The sequence below is a fragment of the Manacus vitellinus genome, unplaced genomic scaffold (genome assembly GCF_001715985.3).
Source record: "Manacus vitellinus isolate BGI_N305 unplaced genomic scaffold, ASM171598v3 scaffold_4_pilon, whole genome shotgun sequence".
NCBI classification, from domain to species: Eukaryota; Metazoa; Chordata; class Aves; order Passeriformes; family Pipridae; genus Manacus; species Manacus vitellinus.
In genome coordinates, this window is record NW_021940604.1 from 36,365,630 (window position 1) to 36,380,693 (window position 15,064).

Below are 15,064 nucleotides of genomic sequence, written 5' to 3' on the forward strand. Positions count from 1 at the left end.
TTCAGCTGAATCGTTTCCCAGTTGTACTTAAGTAGCGACTATGCAGGCAAGGTCAATTAGTCTCATTTTAAAAAGTTATGAGAACTAATCAGAAAGTTTTTCTAAAACCTGTTGTAGAAAACATACACACAGGATAAGGATGGAGACTGGGAACTGTATTCGTCAATAAAGCCAGAAGAGCAAAATTCACTTCTAAGTGAATTTAATCAAAATAAACACCAGTGAAGAAGAAAAATCAAATCCTCACAGTGTTCATAAAGAGGAATTTGTAAAGACATGAGGCAAAAGTGATGTTGGTGAAGTATTTTAGGCAATTGCAAGGAAACAGACTGAGATCACGCTACAGATAAATCATATTTATCAGTGTAGAAAACTTTGCAGTTGCTCAGTGCCAAGGTATATTCATCACTCATGTCTATTTTAGTTTGTAATGTTGCTCTTCTACTATTTTCCCACTTCTTTGCTCCTTTTTGCCATTCTTTATTTTATCAGTTCTATTTTATATTTTAAAATTCTTGAAAAAAGTCATTTGTTATTTATTATTTTTATTACTCTGTAAAAACTCATGCCAGTATATGAGATTATGAACTTCCTGTCATTGTCTTCAATAATTTCTATGTCACTTGGTACAAAAAGAAAGTCAAGGCAAGATTAACAGAAATTGCAATCAGCCACCTTGAAGAAATGCAGCAATTTACTTATGAACTTCTAAGGTTTCTTACCTTTAGAAAATATTTCTTATGGATTTATGTAAGATTCAGATCACATAAATACAGTCCTTTAAACAACATGGGATGGGGTAGAAGGTGTCATATAAGGATATTCCCCACACTGAGGGAAAAAGCCATGCTAAGGACCGCACATCCTCTCTTTTCCTGTTCAGGCAATCTTACTCAGTCTGCAGCTCCTAATGAGACTTCTCAAAAATAAATATTTTGGAAGGGTTTGTACCATGAAATCATCTGTTCATGTCTTCTCAGCTTTCTCTGTACATTGTGTCTGTTGTATTTCAGATGCTGGTAACAATTCTATGTATGCTTACACAGAAATGTGTTTATTCATTCAATCTTTTCTTGCTATCTTCTGTACCTATTTTTTTATTAACTGTTCCCTCTTCTTCAGGGCTTAGTAATACTCCCTTTATCTACTCTACTGATGTTCTTTTCTTCATAACAAAAGACAAATTTACTGATAATATGAAACTCCTACTGTTTTTAAGCTTAGAGAGTGAAATACTGACCCAAATGAAATCAACAGAACTTGACTCTTGCTGATGTCTTTAGTACCAGGATCTCAACTGTAATTTCAAAAAGGAGCATGAGAAGTTAGCTACCATACTCCTAGAAGACTGCCAGAAGCATTTGAAATCAGACTAAACAAATTTGGCTGACCTGGGATTTTTTCCCAGGCACAATTCTTGATGAAGATACACCCAGTATAAAAATATTTTCAGTTCCAAAATTATACTCGTAAGAAGATTCAGATATGCAATGATATGCTGTGCTGGTTTAAAAGTTAACCAGCAGGGGGAATGAACTCAACTCAAAGGAGAGATTATAAGTCAGAATAACAATTTATTAAAATAATACAGTAAGTACAATAATACAAACAAACAATTGGTCTCAACCCACAAAAACCCAAATGTATAACCCAGTACCCTGGGGCCTGAACAAAGTGGTGTTCCTTGGGCCCTGTTTGAGTCCAAAGTAAAGGGAGAGGGGAAGAACCTGCTGGTGGGAGAGCTGCTGCAGTCTGGGCAGAACTGGTGATCGCAGTCCAGTGGTGGTCTAAGTCTGGTTGAGAGCGATGAGATGCAGCCGTCCTCTGGATCCCACGAGTGGGTTCGAAAAATGTTCCAAAACTCCAAGATTATATATCCTCCAGTTCAGGCAGGAATGCTTGGTATTCTCCTCAGGGCGGGGAGTTCACAAAGGGTGTGAGGACAGAAACATCCTTCTATCTCACAGGCCTCTTAACACCTAGTTTATAGCCTGAGGAGTCAGGCTCTATGGGCAGAGGGTGCGAATAGTCTATTGACAACAATAGTCTAGTTTCTGGGAAATGACATGGAAGGCTATAGAATACAGTTTTGGGTTACACCCACCATGATGAACTGATCTCAGCTGTCCTAACTAGGACATATGCAAAATCAATATACACATTTATTTTTAAATGTACATTTACAAATCCATCAAAACAACTCATTTTTTTGCAGTGCCTACTAACTTACATGTTTTATTGATATATAAAGTTCTTTTAAAAAAAAGTGCCTTGCCTTGCCTTGCCTTGTTTTCTGATTGTACTGACTAATATCTCTGGAATAAAAGTGAAAAAACAGAGGGGGAGACCCAAACCAAAATCACCAATGTTACCAGCCCCTTAGTGTCCCTAAGTTCTTGAAAGTTTTTTTTGTTCTGAAAAACCTTGACAGGTGATCCACAGAAGGCTACTAGAAAGGCTAAGTAGTCTTGAGGTAAAAGACAAAAGAAATCGTCAGTCAATGACTGGGTAGAAATTGCTAATGAAATCAGAGGATTCAACAGCATTATATTCCCTCTTGCATCAAAACTTTATGAAGATATACCTTTACTTTCTGTACCAAGTTTGATATTCTTTAATATATGTGCAAGTGATTTAGAATGTGGCAAGGGGAATATCAAGGCAGCTGAGTTTGTAATGAGATAGAATAGAATTAGAAGGTAGTGTGAAAAACCTTCAGAAGACCTGAAAAACTGCAGTGAATCATAATGACAAATGAACATCTATACCAATGAAAACAAACAGTAGAGGTGAAACAATGAAATATTTTAACCACATTTAGGGTTTAAAGTAATGATTGCAGGTTAAGAAGTACACATGAATGTCATTTCCACCCAGTGTGCAGCAGTAATTGGAGGTAAAGGAAATATTTAACAAGATTACTGAAGAATGGGATAAAAAAAATAAATCCAAAATTGTTAGAATACAATAATAGCAGGCAGTGTCTCACCCTCAGTTGGACTGCCATCACCTAGTCTCCTAATTAATGGAGCAGAAGAGAACACACAATGCAAACTGAAGAGGTTACTGACTATTTAAATGAAAATTTTAACTCTTTTCACTAATGGGAACAGAAGTGAACATGATAAAATATGCAAAGCTATTATTTCTTCACAGAAAATCTATCAGAAATTTCTATTTGCTCTGTTTAGAGTGCAAGAATATCAGTTAGTCATAAAAATGAAAAGGTGGATAGGAAATACAAATTCAGTACAAAAGTCCTTTTCCATACAGTGCACAATCACACTGTGTAATCAGTTGATATTACTGAAAACACAAATTTTAGAAATATTTTTTCCAATGTATTGGAAAGTCATACGAGTAACATCGATATCAGATGTGTGGCAGTATCTCATGGTTTGAGAGCCCTAAAATCCAATTCCCTAGTTCTAGCCCCTTCCCACATCTCAACCTGGTGTGAGATGGGTTTTCCAGACACCACACAAGACTCAAAATGGGAGGAAGGGAATATATTACAATGACTGTACAAAATAAATACTACAATACACTATATACAATCTTAGCTATCTCTACCATGACAAAACAGTATTTACAATGGATCAAATCTCTCCTCCCTTCCAGATAAAAGTCCAGGAGGGAAGAAGGAAAAGATCCTTTCCACTCTCAGAGCAGCAGTGTTTTCAGGGCAGCAGCCTATCTCACTTCATGCAGCAGTTGTAGCTGGATCTCTGCCAGTACACACGAGGGGGGTATCCAAGCCCCTCTCGGCCCTTCGTCTCCAAGTGAGGGTCTTCTCATCTGTGGGCTGTGTTCACCTGGACAAAGGTCACTTCACCACGTCATACCACGAAGCACAGGGGTCTTCGTGACGGTCCATATCTTCAGGGGATTCAAGCCCCTTTGCAGAGCTCCGTGCTCTGTCTCAAAGCAGCGGGGGGGGCAAAGGCCCTCCTTTGCATTCCTTTGGCTGTCCTGGTCCAGCTTCCAGGATGCCTGAGCTTCTCAGCTCCTCTCTGCAATGCTGCTGCATCTTAGGGCTTCCATTCAGTAGGAGTCCATCCTCTCCACTTAGGAGAGGTCACAAAAGGAGTCTGAGGGTTTTGGTTCAGTTCTTACCCCAAAACGCTCTCTCTGTAGAGCTTAGTTCTGCTCTCTCTGCTGCTGACTCTCTTTCCTTCAACAACTCTGTGTCTCTCTTCCTTGGCTACGTGCTGTTTCTGCTGCTTCTTCAGTTCTTATCTGTTGGCTCTCTGCCACCTTCCCTCGGTCAGTGCTGTTCTTGCTGCCACTTCTGCTCACAGAGGAGAAACATTCCCCAGCTCATAGCTACAGGTACTTAGCCCAGCCTTACGCTGTTCCAAGTCCCTGTAGCTCCCCAGTCAGGGCTGGGGGGCGAGGGGGCAAAGCCCCCCAGGGGGGCTCCTGCCCCTCAGTTCATGGTTCTACAACATGGCTACTCCTCCAACAACAACTACAACAACATAACCTTCTCTTCCAGTCTGCTTGTGATATGTTTATATTTTGCAAAAGCGGTCATTGGCTCAAACCCCAAGGGTCACCACCCCCTGGGGATTTACCATTTTATAGCTTCAGGGGGAAAACTGTTTTCCCCCACCACACCTTGCAAGTGTTTTCTTCTGGTAGACTGGAAATGGCAAAACACAGCCTGTACAATGAGTGAGGTGGTTTTCATGCAATGGCAATAAATCTGCCTTTGAGAGGCCTGTGCTGGCCATTGGTAGAAAGAGAAAGAAAAGATAAACAACACATACTTCTAATTCCTCTTCTACTATTATGATAGTGATCTATTATTATGATCTACCTAGTGTGTTTGGATGAACAAATCCATCCAAAGAACATCGAAATCTAGGAACCTGTGTCCATTAAAGTAGAGGTATTTGCCCTTGCACTTTCTTCTCTTGCCTGCTATCATCTCATGTCCTACTTCAGATCCGTGGTACAAATGCATAATCCCAACCACTTCCATTCACAGTCCTTCCCCAGAGGTACATATTGAACACCCTGGAAAAAAAGGAAAAGGCTGTTGACATCATAATCAGCATGGTTCTCCTGTAAGCTCAGTTTGTGACTTTCACTAGCAAGTTAAAGAATAACCTCAAACTGTAACTTACTCTTGACTAAAATTTCACTCTAAATTTACTTGGTTCTATTCCAAGATTTAAAATACTGCAAAATTAGGATTAAATCTTTTAATTATGGAGGCACAACTATTTTAATGCAATTTCTACCCTTCTCCATTTGCCAAGACTAGGAGTGGCTGGATTTTTTCATCTCTTTTTCTACTCATCTTTTAGTACAAATCTTATTGTTTCAGTTTCCCCTGTTTCTGGAGTAGAACCCAGTGACGGCCAAATACACACAAAAATGTGCTGGCCACACATTAGCATACTAAGGGTAACTCATAGAAAATTGTTGGTTTTGATAATCCATGTCTGCTGGCTGTCCTACAGGTGAGATAAGTAGCAGGAAAGACACTGGTGTGGTTATTGGGTCAGTTTAGAAACCCACCTGTCTACACTGAAGTGCCACCAGAGTAGACAGAGTCCCTCAAATGCATTTTTGGGCAGTAGAAACACTCTCTCAGAGAAGAGCTGAGTGAAGCTGGAATCTAGAGCTAAAACTAGGTGTATGTGTAAGTCAACATTGTAGCTTTTGAGTTTTAAAAAATTAAACACTACAAAAAGTCTTATTCTGCTAGAATTAAACTTTCTCCCAAGGGGGCATCTCAAGATCAACTGCTGGTCAAAACCAGTCAGAAAATGGAGAATTTCAGTGCCTAAGCATATGTAATTTCTAAGCAGCGTGCATGTCTGTACATATCAATTATTTACACTGCAAATACAAGGTAATTATTTTTTAAAAATCCAATGACATTAATTTTCTCCGATGTGTTTTATATTTGCATTTGTGTGTTTATATCCACTCTTACTCCACGGATTCTGTTGACCTCACATACTACTGCTAGTACCATTAGAGTTTTCTTTTCTCTGTCCAATGCTGCCATTTTTTGTTGCTGTTCCATCATAAATAAAACACAGACAAAATTTCAACTTGAGAGGATCAGTAGGTTGTCTTCTTACTTGTCATATAGGATCCATATATCTAGAAAAGAAATAATCTACACTGTTCTACCATTCCATTCTGGCTTCATGAGGAAAAAAGTGAAACAAATTTTTGCTTGTTTTAAATGAAACCTAAATTCTAAATATGGATTCCTACTTGAATTCCTAGTCAAACAAGATGCTACAAAAGAACTAATCCAGAAAATCAAACAAGGGTAAAAAGAAAGTGTTTTCAATTTCTATGGTTTTAGTTCCATAATATTTACTGACTTTGTATTCATCTGATTAAAGAAACAATTTCCAGAGAAATTCAGATTTCACTTTTATTAGACTTTTTAAATACCTTTCTCAATGTTTTGGCTGCAGTGAATAGCTGAAAGACTAAGTATAAAGGTACATAAACAACAATAATCCTCAAATGTACTACTACTTTTTTTTTTTTAAATTCTTTAAAGGTAAACATTCTCTTTTTTAACCAGCTACATGGGGTTTGTATGCTCAAAGGAGATAGACTTTGAAAAGGCTGCAGTCCTTACCTTCAGGACAAGTACATAGTTCAGAAAGAAAAAACAGACTCACTTTTCATAGAACAAAAAAGTAGTAACCATATTACTCCTACCCTCAGAGGCAAAGAAAGCTGAATTGCAGCTGTCCCTTGGCTTTCTCTCTAAAGTAATACAAAGCCTTGAACTATACCTAAGCTGTGCAGACTTAGCTTTCAAATCTCCATGGTTAGACTATAAAAATGAAAAGCAAAATGAAAGCTTGCGAGAATGAACAGGTTATTTCAGGGAACGGTACCGCAGCATGAAGTGCCACCTGCTGTCCTGAGGTTACAAATTCTCTGCTCCTCTGTCACCTACAGCTCTCAATGCAGCACACCCAGCTGCATCCCACAGCAGCACACAGACCACGGGCACCCACTGCATCAACAAGGCAGCTGCTTTCCAAGGTAATACTGACAGTGCTTAGTCAAAAGAGCAATTCCCTGTCAACTCTGCAAGGCAGTTAAAAAGCACAGCTAATTATAAACCAATCTAGGATCCTGTGTCCATTAAGTTTCTGTTTAAACATAGGAGTTTGTAAGCAACTCATCTAAGTGAAATGAATTCCATAAATAGGTTAAAAACTAATCTTTTCCCAACCAATTGAGTCAGACTGAAGTTTATACTTCTCTCTTATAATGAATGCAACATGCAGATAAAATTAAGCATGACTGTAAGAGAACTTTAATGCAGGAGAAAAACCTTAAATGAATTACGTATATACAGTAACATAATGCAGTTCCTTTGCCAGTGAAATAACAAGAGCATGAAACCTCCTAAGGAAAAACAAGTTTTCTACTTGCAAACAACCCAGGCAGGCAGCAAGAATTTCCGCTTATATGTATCATTGTTTGCCCTGCCTGTGCAGATAAACTCAAGAATGTTAAGTCTTTCTAAAGAATCATTCACCAGCATGTTTATGTTATACTTCAATTTTCTGAATATACATTATTCATCTTTTTAACAAAAACAACTCCTTCGACTCACTGATAAAAGAAAGACAAGGACTAATAGCTATCCTCAATAATTGCCACATAGTGCTACTTCAAGTAAGAAGGAAGAGAAACCAGTAATGGCATGATTTATTCAAGGTTAACATTATATTCAAAATACAGTCTACAATTATTTTTTTTTCCATGGTACATTATACGTGCATGTTGTAGACTGATTCTTTTTCTTCTCCTAATGACTTCCCAGCCTGCCTTTAAACCACATACCATCTCTGCCACATCAGTTACTTAAACAATTAGGGTACAATTTAACAGCATGTTTAGATGTCATATAACTGGCAGAAATAAAGAAATACTCTTTGCTTTATATAAGCCTTATGAAAACATGAGCACTTTTCAAGCATCCAATCCCACATGATCAATGCAGAACACTGGCCATTGCCAAAAGCAGAGCCTGAAAATTTCACAACAGTCAAATTTGATTCATTGTGACTATTAAATACCTTAAGACAATTCTTAGATAAAGGAACTATTTCTAATATGAAGATATATGTAGTTTCTTCAAAAATTTGTTTCTGAATACTCTCCTAGAATTACAGTATTCTAAATGCATTAATTCCTAGATCTAATTTTAGCAATCAGCATGTTGGGAGTTGTTTGACACTAAGCTAGTCATCTTCACTTGATGAACTGTACTTTACAATACACTACAGATCTGTATTTTGCATTTTATTTGTGACAAGATCAATAGAACCTCAAATGCACAAGGATGGCAGAATTCAAATTTGTCTAAAAATGAAGTTTTCAAAATTCCTGCAATAAAGTTTACATCTGGATTATTTAGCTTGCCATACACATTAAATCCTGATGAATTCATATCAAATTCAAATACATAATGGATAATTTGTGTTATCAAAGGAAACAGAAACATTGCCATTTTTCAAGTTTGAGCAAGTCAAACAGTAGGAAGTTTTCTGCATTGACCTTTGCACATTGATAACAGTATTTTTTAAGATACCTTAGATTAATGCCTGCTGATTTTATCATAATAACCCATCTGCTTTACCAGTTGTTACACATTCAGAAACAGAAAGCACAGTTTATAATACCCACACCAAAAAATAACAACAATACAGAACGCTGTATTAACCCAAGCACGCCAACTCTATGAAATTACTATTATGAAAGTTATATTGATTCTGTTCCTTACTTTCTGCTCGACCATTGCCTAAAGGAAATTTTCATAAGCATATAAGTGAACAATAACAGTATTAAGTCTAAAACTGCTGATAAAATTCAACAAGATTTTCAAGAAACATATTTGAGAGATGTCTAGCTAATTTACCTCTCATTGTATGTTATTCGACATTTTCCAATAAAACTCCTTGAAAATAAATATATTTCACAAATTTTAATACTGATTCCTATGAAAATTGCAGAGCAATAAACTATATATAAGGCTCATATATAATATATATAATGTTATCAATATTCATAAAATAAATCATATTACTTTACGTTTCATAACATATAGGGTTCCTTGTGACAGGCTGTGATTTTTTCTTAGTAGGTTTTCCCAAAGTACTAACTTCTGACATCTACTGTGATATTCTTTCTCCTGCAGAAATAAATCACTTTACTCTGACCTGGTCGCAAGTGGCCACAGCCTATAGGACTTCTTACAAAGAAAAGTCAAAGGATATTTTTGTTGTTAAAAAAATTCCCTCAACTCTTAAAGCCCTCCCTTTCATGTTTTGTACTTCAGCATCAAACTAGAAATGTGTCCCTGTTATAAGTAAAAAAATTTCTTCTATAAACAACACTCGTAATAATTGTAAGTTATCAGAAATCAGTTCTGTGTCTGTAAATGCTATCTCTCTGGGATAATATCACAGGGATGGGGAAATGGATATGAGAGGAGGATGGGACAGGGTGTGGATGTGGATCTGCAACAGAGAGTTCATAGTGTTACTTTCATTTCTTTGAGAGCAGCCTTCCGTTCATCTTTCAGGCTCCTGTGTCAGACAGTTGTCTATTCCAGAACAGGGAAAAGGTGACAATATTCTTGGCTTCCATTTCAGAGGGTCTTGAGCTTCAGGAGAGGTGGGCAGGGGAGAATAATATTGCAGGTCTACAACTTAGCTGACAAGCTGCACTTTTGTCATCACTGCACTTTTGTCATCACTTTGTCATCTTTGCAGCTACTCTTCTAAAATGTGGAGCTTACAAATCAGCCATATGGAAGAATTTTTCTCCATAGATTGGCTGGGATAGCCAACTTCTGATTCACATTAATGATAAGAAATATCCTCTTCTGTGTTAGCTTCTTTAAAATCTCCTTTGCATAGATCTGTAAAAGGCTACACGTTGGCTTGGAATGCCGTGCTTTCTTTTCAAATATCTCTGAAATATCAGTGTTTCTGGTGGGCCAACACAAAGTAAAAAACACAATCTCAATCCCTCCCATAAAGCTAAACATATTTTATTAGAATTATACTCCCCACACTGTACCTCCAATCAAATATTTTTATTTTTTGGAAATTAAAAAGACAGAAACCCCACAAATACTTCCTTTGTTGTGATAAGTTGTTTCAATACTAGTTGTTCATTACCTCTTTAATATAATCAGGCTCACAAATAAAGGCAGGTGAAATACTGTAAACAGTGTTCTGCCATGTATGACAAGTGTGGGAGGAAGCACATTTTATAAATAAATATCTTGAAGGACAGGCTGCATGCCCTGGAACCCGAATACACAGGTAGTGCTGCAGTGACAAGAAAGAAAACAAGTCTCAGGCAATACCATGGCCAGTATAGCAAACTAGACAGTACCAAGCAAGCACTACTGAAAACTAATGAAGCACCTGCTCAGACTGATACCAAACCTCCAAAATCCCCAGATGGACTCTACACTTAGGACACATCTCTCTGCTAGACTCAGTATAAGCAGGAGCACATGTGATTTTATAAAAGCATCGTTTACAGACAAACGGCCTCTGCACCTCTGTTCTCTGTGCAGATGAAAATAAAGACTGGAAAGGAACAAAATAAACAAGAGCTTTTTAGGCAGCTGGTTCCTGCACCACCAAGTCTTCCTGAGCATTTTGTAAATACTTCTAGTTAGTATTATAATTTTTTCATATTGTACCTTATCTGACAGTGTAAAATTCCATTTACTTCTTGTTAGCAGTCAGTGGAACTAATGCCAGGGCTCTGAATTTGTTTTTACATATTTTTAAGCATAAGAAACCCTGCCCTTTTGCTTCAGTACTTACTTGTCCATCCAGTTGCAAGAAATGTAGCTATGTCAGGGTGGTGTATTAAGTATCCATGCAATCTACACAAAACAAAAGGCTCACCTCAGGTCCTCAAGTTAGCAAACACAGAGTTAACTTTAAATTTATGTTTTCTTTGGAAATATATAAGTCCTTATACAATAAATGTAATTAAAATTAGTCACATTCAATAAGTACTGGTTATCAATTTGCTCCCAACTCAGTACAAAGATGCACTTAATGCATCAGTCTAAGCTGTTTCCTGTGAACATTCTTCTACTTACAGTTGTGGGGACCTACAGTATTCATCTAATTTCCTGCCCCAGACCCACTTTTTTGTACTTGGTATGAAAACACAATTGCCGCATCTATCTTGTCCCTCGTGCATGCTTTGTCTGCAGCTGTTGCATCCAGCATTTTACTGGGTTTAGATTTTTACTGCTAGCTGCAAGCATCATAAATAGTAGTCTTATACTAAGAAGACATTTTAAAAATATATATATGGTTTGACTAGTAACAACCCCAAAGTCAGAGCTGTGGAAGACAGCTGTTAGAGTCAGAAAGAGAAGGTAAATTGTCTTACACTGACTAGATGGGAATGACTCCTAGAAAGCCTGTGGAAATGCTAGTTTGATATATGAATAACCAGCATGCCCAGAATAAGTTAAATAGGCAGAAGCTTGTTTAGGTTCCTTTCAAGGCAGGATTAGAGTAAATACATTCTGTTTAAGAAAAACAACAGGCCTGAACAACAAGATACTATCATAGTCAAAGTAACCTTCAAGCCCGGAACCTTAGAAAAGCTCCAAAGACAGTATGTGCCATGAAGAAGAGGAAGATGAGGAAGAAAGGAGTCTTGGGACTCCTGCCTCAATTCCGGAGAAGTGTGCCAGGGGGCATATTTGGGGAGGACCTGGGGGGCAAATAGTTCTGAGATTGGATGGATAATACTATAAAATTATAGAACCACTGGACACAATGCACTTGCCTTTTTTTACTCCTTGCACCAGCAGGCCTTAATTAAAGACCTGCTCTATATTTTATCTCTACTAAATTAGCCTGGTGAGGTTTTTTTGCTCTCGATTTTTAGGCAACAATAAGAACAGCTCAGAATTCTCAGGGCATTGATAAGTTATAAGGAAGAACTGTGAGTATGTGCACAGAGCACAACTCAAGAGAAAAAACTGTGATCAGGAAACATACAGAAGCTTTAGTGAAACAACTGGGAATCAAGATGACAACTCAGAAGCAACAAGAATCAGGGCATTCAGGGTATGGCAGAGGGCCACTCTTCCCTTCCTGACTTATAATTTCTGGTCAGCAAAAACTCATTGTTAGCTCAGTGGAGATAAAAAAGCATAGCAATGCTTACTCTAGGAGCTCGTTAGTCCTGCCTATCTATTGCACATATTCAACAAATAAAAAATCTGCTTTATGCCTTTAAGTGGTGTCTACTTTGCTAACCTGCTTTAAAGTTACTTGAACAAGTTGATACACTGAGGGAGAGTTACACAAACCATCCAAAACAGCCCTAGAAGACCCAGTGTTCAGGCTAATGTCCATACAGTGACATCTCAGTGCAGCCAACAAAGCCCAGGTAGATATTCTGCTCAGTGTTGGTTGGATCTCCACTGACTAAAAAAGGAGTTTACACATATCGCACTCATGTAGATGCTGAATTTCAGGTCTCTGAATATCACCTGGCCATGGTGTCACAGGCAGATTTACAGTTGCAGGAAGTGATAGGGCCTTTTTTGCCCCTCCTTTTTCAACTCTAATCTCCAGTGTCTAGATGTAGCCCCAGCATCATCCTGGTGGTGCAACTGCTACAAGGCAAAGGAAAAAGAGACAAGTCATGTGGCACAGCAAGATGGGACAACACCACTCTCTTCAGATGTCTCGGTCCATGTCAGGAGGTGGTTCATCCCAGTCACATGGCTTCGGCACGCTGTAGTCAGGACCTTCACCATGCCTTACCGGGTCTGGGCTCAATCCCATCCTGAGCTCTGTCCCAGAGTGTTCCTGTCATCTCATAAGTATCTGCTTCTAGGTATTGTAAAGAAAAATTATGATAAAAACACTAAATGCTGGTAATTTCAGGCACTTTGAAAGAAATTAGAGAAAAATAATATTTTTTATCTTGGATGACAGTAATATATTTAAGCTTTCTCTCTATGCAGTAGGAATTTAAATGAGTCTTTATGCAAGCTCTTTGTTATCTAGCCACTATTTGATTCTTATGCCAGAAAATCTGGCAGTTTTCTTAAAAGATGGTTTTATTCCCTGTAGACAATAAAAATAGTCACTTTTTAAAGTGTTTTTCTATATATTATTATCATTTTCTTAACGAATAATTTTCTGTTATCTGTTATCTCACCTGAACATACAGGCAATTATCTTGTTATATTACTGCTTTCCATAATTTAATTTTCAATTTGATTTTTGGACCAAAGCCACTCTTTATATCTCAGAAATCAATTTTTTATGGTCTCTATTACTTATCTTCTTAACAGCCTCTATCTGCAAGTCTTTTTTTTTGATCAACTAAAGCACATAGTGAGAAACTATCACCCAAAAATCATATTTTCTTTTTTTCATTAACTTTTCTCTAGACTTCCTCCACTTTCTCTGTCAGAAACATTCCACTATCGTCAGAGATCTAATATCATAATTCTGTTTTTCTTTTTCCTCTTCCCTCCTTCCCACTCATAGCTTGTAATTTGATCTGTGACAGCTTTATAAAAAAAACAAGTCTGATTTTAGTAACTCTGTCATTCCACGTTTCACTAAATAGTTATGCAGAACTGAGATCCAAATACTCCCAAATTTGGAAAAAATCAGATTCGTGTTCAAATTGTTCTGCATTCTGTTATAGAGAAATCCTCCAAAAATCCACTGTGACATAGGGCACAAGTCAACACACTTTTAGGAAGAGCTGCATTCTTTCCTAAGCCAAAAAAAATGGTTTACTACTAAGAGCGACTAAGGGAGAATGTACAAGAAGAATTAACATTTCTGGGCACAGAAATACTTATCAGAAACAGAGCCAGCTTTCATTATCACTGTTAAATGTACAACTGAGACCAATGTTACTATCTGTTTTGTATGTATTGTTTGCCCTGGAATACTTGTGAGAACCAAGTCACCCTCCAGCACCACCTGTTGAGAGTGCTTTGATCACACTATATAGATGACTCCAGCTTTTTCTTGGAGTCATTTTGGTTTATTTGGAATGTCTTTTCCCTGAATATCACTCTCTGTTCCTTGGGTTATTAGGTATGTACCTGGTTACTGGCTTCTCATGGGACACTTCTGTTGTCTGTGTTGCCACAGCACACCAGGTGGCAGGGATCAGTCTCTCTGAGATTTCACTGGTGACCCATGAATGCTGTCAGAAGCATCTCATCTTTTGCACAAAACAAAACTAAGATATTTCTTTCAAGATTTAGACCCTAAGGACAACAGGTGACCCATAATGTGTGGGGCACAGCCCTCCCAACACACTGAAGCTGAGACACTCAATTGATAGAATAAGTCCATTACAAGGCCCAGAGAGTTTAAAATCAGAAAGTATTTAGTTTGACTAGAAAACTCTTGATAGCACAGAAATAAAAGCAGAACTGTACGTTTTTCTAAGGTACAAACTAATGGTTTAAGGAAGTAATGATAGGAAAACAGCTCTCTCAACAGAAATACAAGAAATATCAATGACTCAACAGTGCCATTTTCCCATGACAGGTATTTGGGTGGAACTAAAGGATGACAGGACAAAACACTCCACTGTTCTTCAAAGAGAGAAGCTTGAGGGCATGAATTGTGCAGGACACATTGCTGCTGAAAGGGTGGTGCATCTACAGTGAGCTTCATGTCAGCTCATGCTTGAAAATCTACTACGTGTCCCTTTCCCACATGAATTCCAAACCATCTGAAAACAGAGTTCAAGGTAATCATAGAGCTTTTTAAATGCAATGTCATTTACAGTCACCTTACCAAAAAGTAAATTTGATGGGAATCTGTTTTATATTGTGATCAACTGTTATTCCTTCTTGAGACTACATGAGACTAGTTTTTTTTACGTGCGATTATTACATGTATAAAAAATTTCGATTGCACTTCTGGGTGCACTGCATATACACTATAATTCAGTCATCACATATATAAAAACAATAATTTGTAGATAAAACAACCCCACATTATAAAGCTTTTACGTA

General features: G+C 37.6%; 1 long non-coding RNA gene across 1 annotated transcript; it reads right to left on the reverse strand.

Annotated features, from left to right (window-relative positions):
• Positions 1-4,865: 4,865 nt before the first annotated feature.
• Positions 4,866-11,559, reverse strand: LOC108640656. The gene is made up of 4 exons (XR_001921341.1): positions 11,437-11,559; positions 10,854-10,915; positions 8,863-8,864; positions 4,866-5,022 (listed from the first exon to the last, which is right to left on the reverse strand). It is a non-coding gene; the product is annotated as an uncharacterized LOC108640656 (long non-coding RNA).
• Between the last annotated feature and the right edge of the window lie 3,505 nt (positions 11,560-15,064).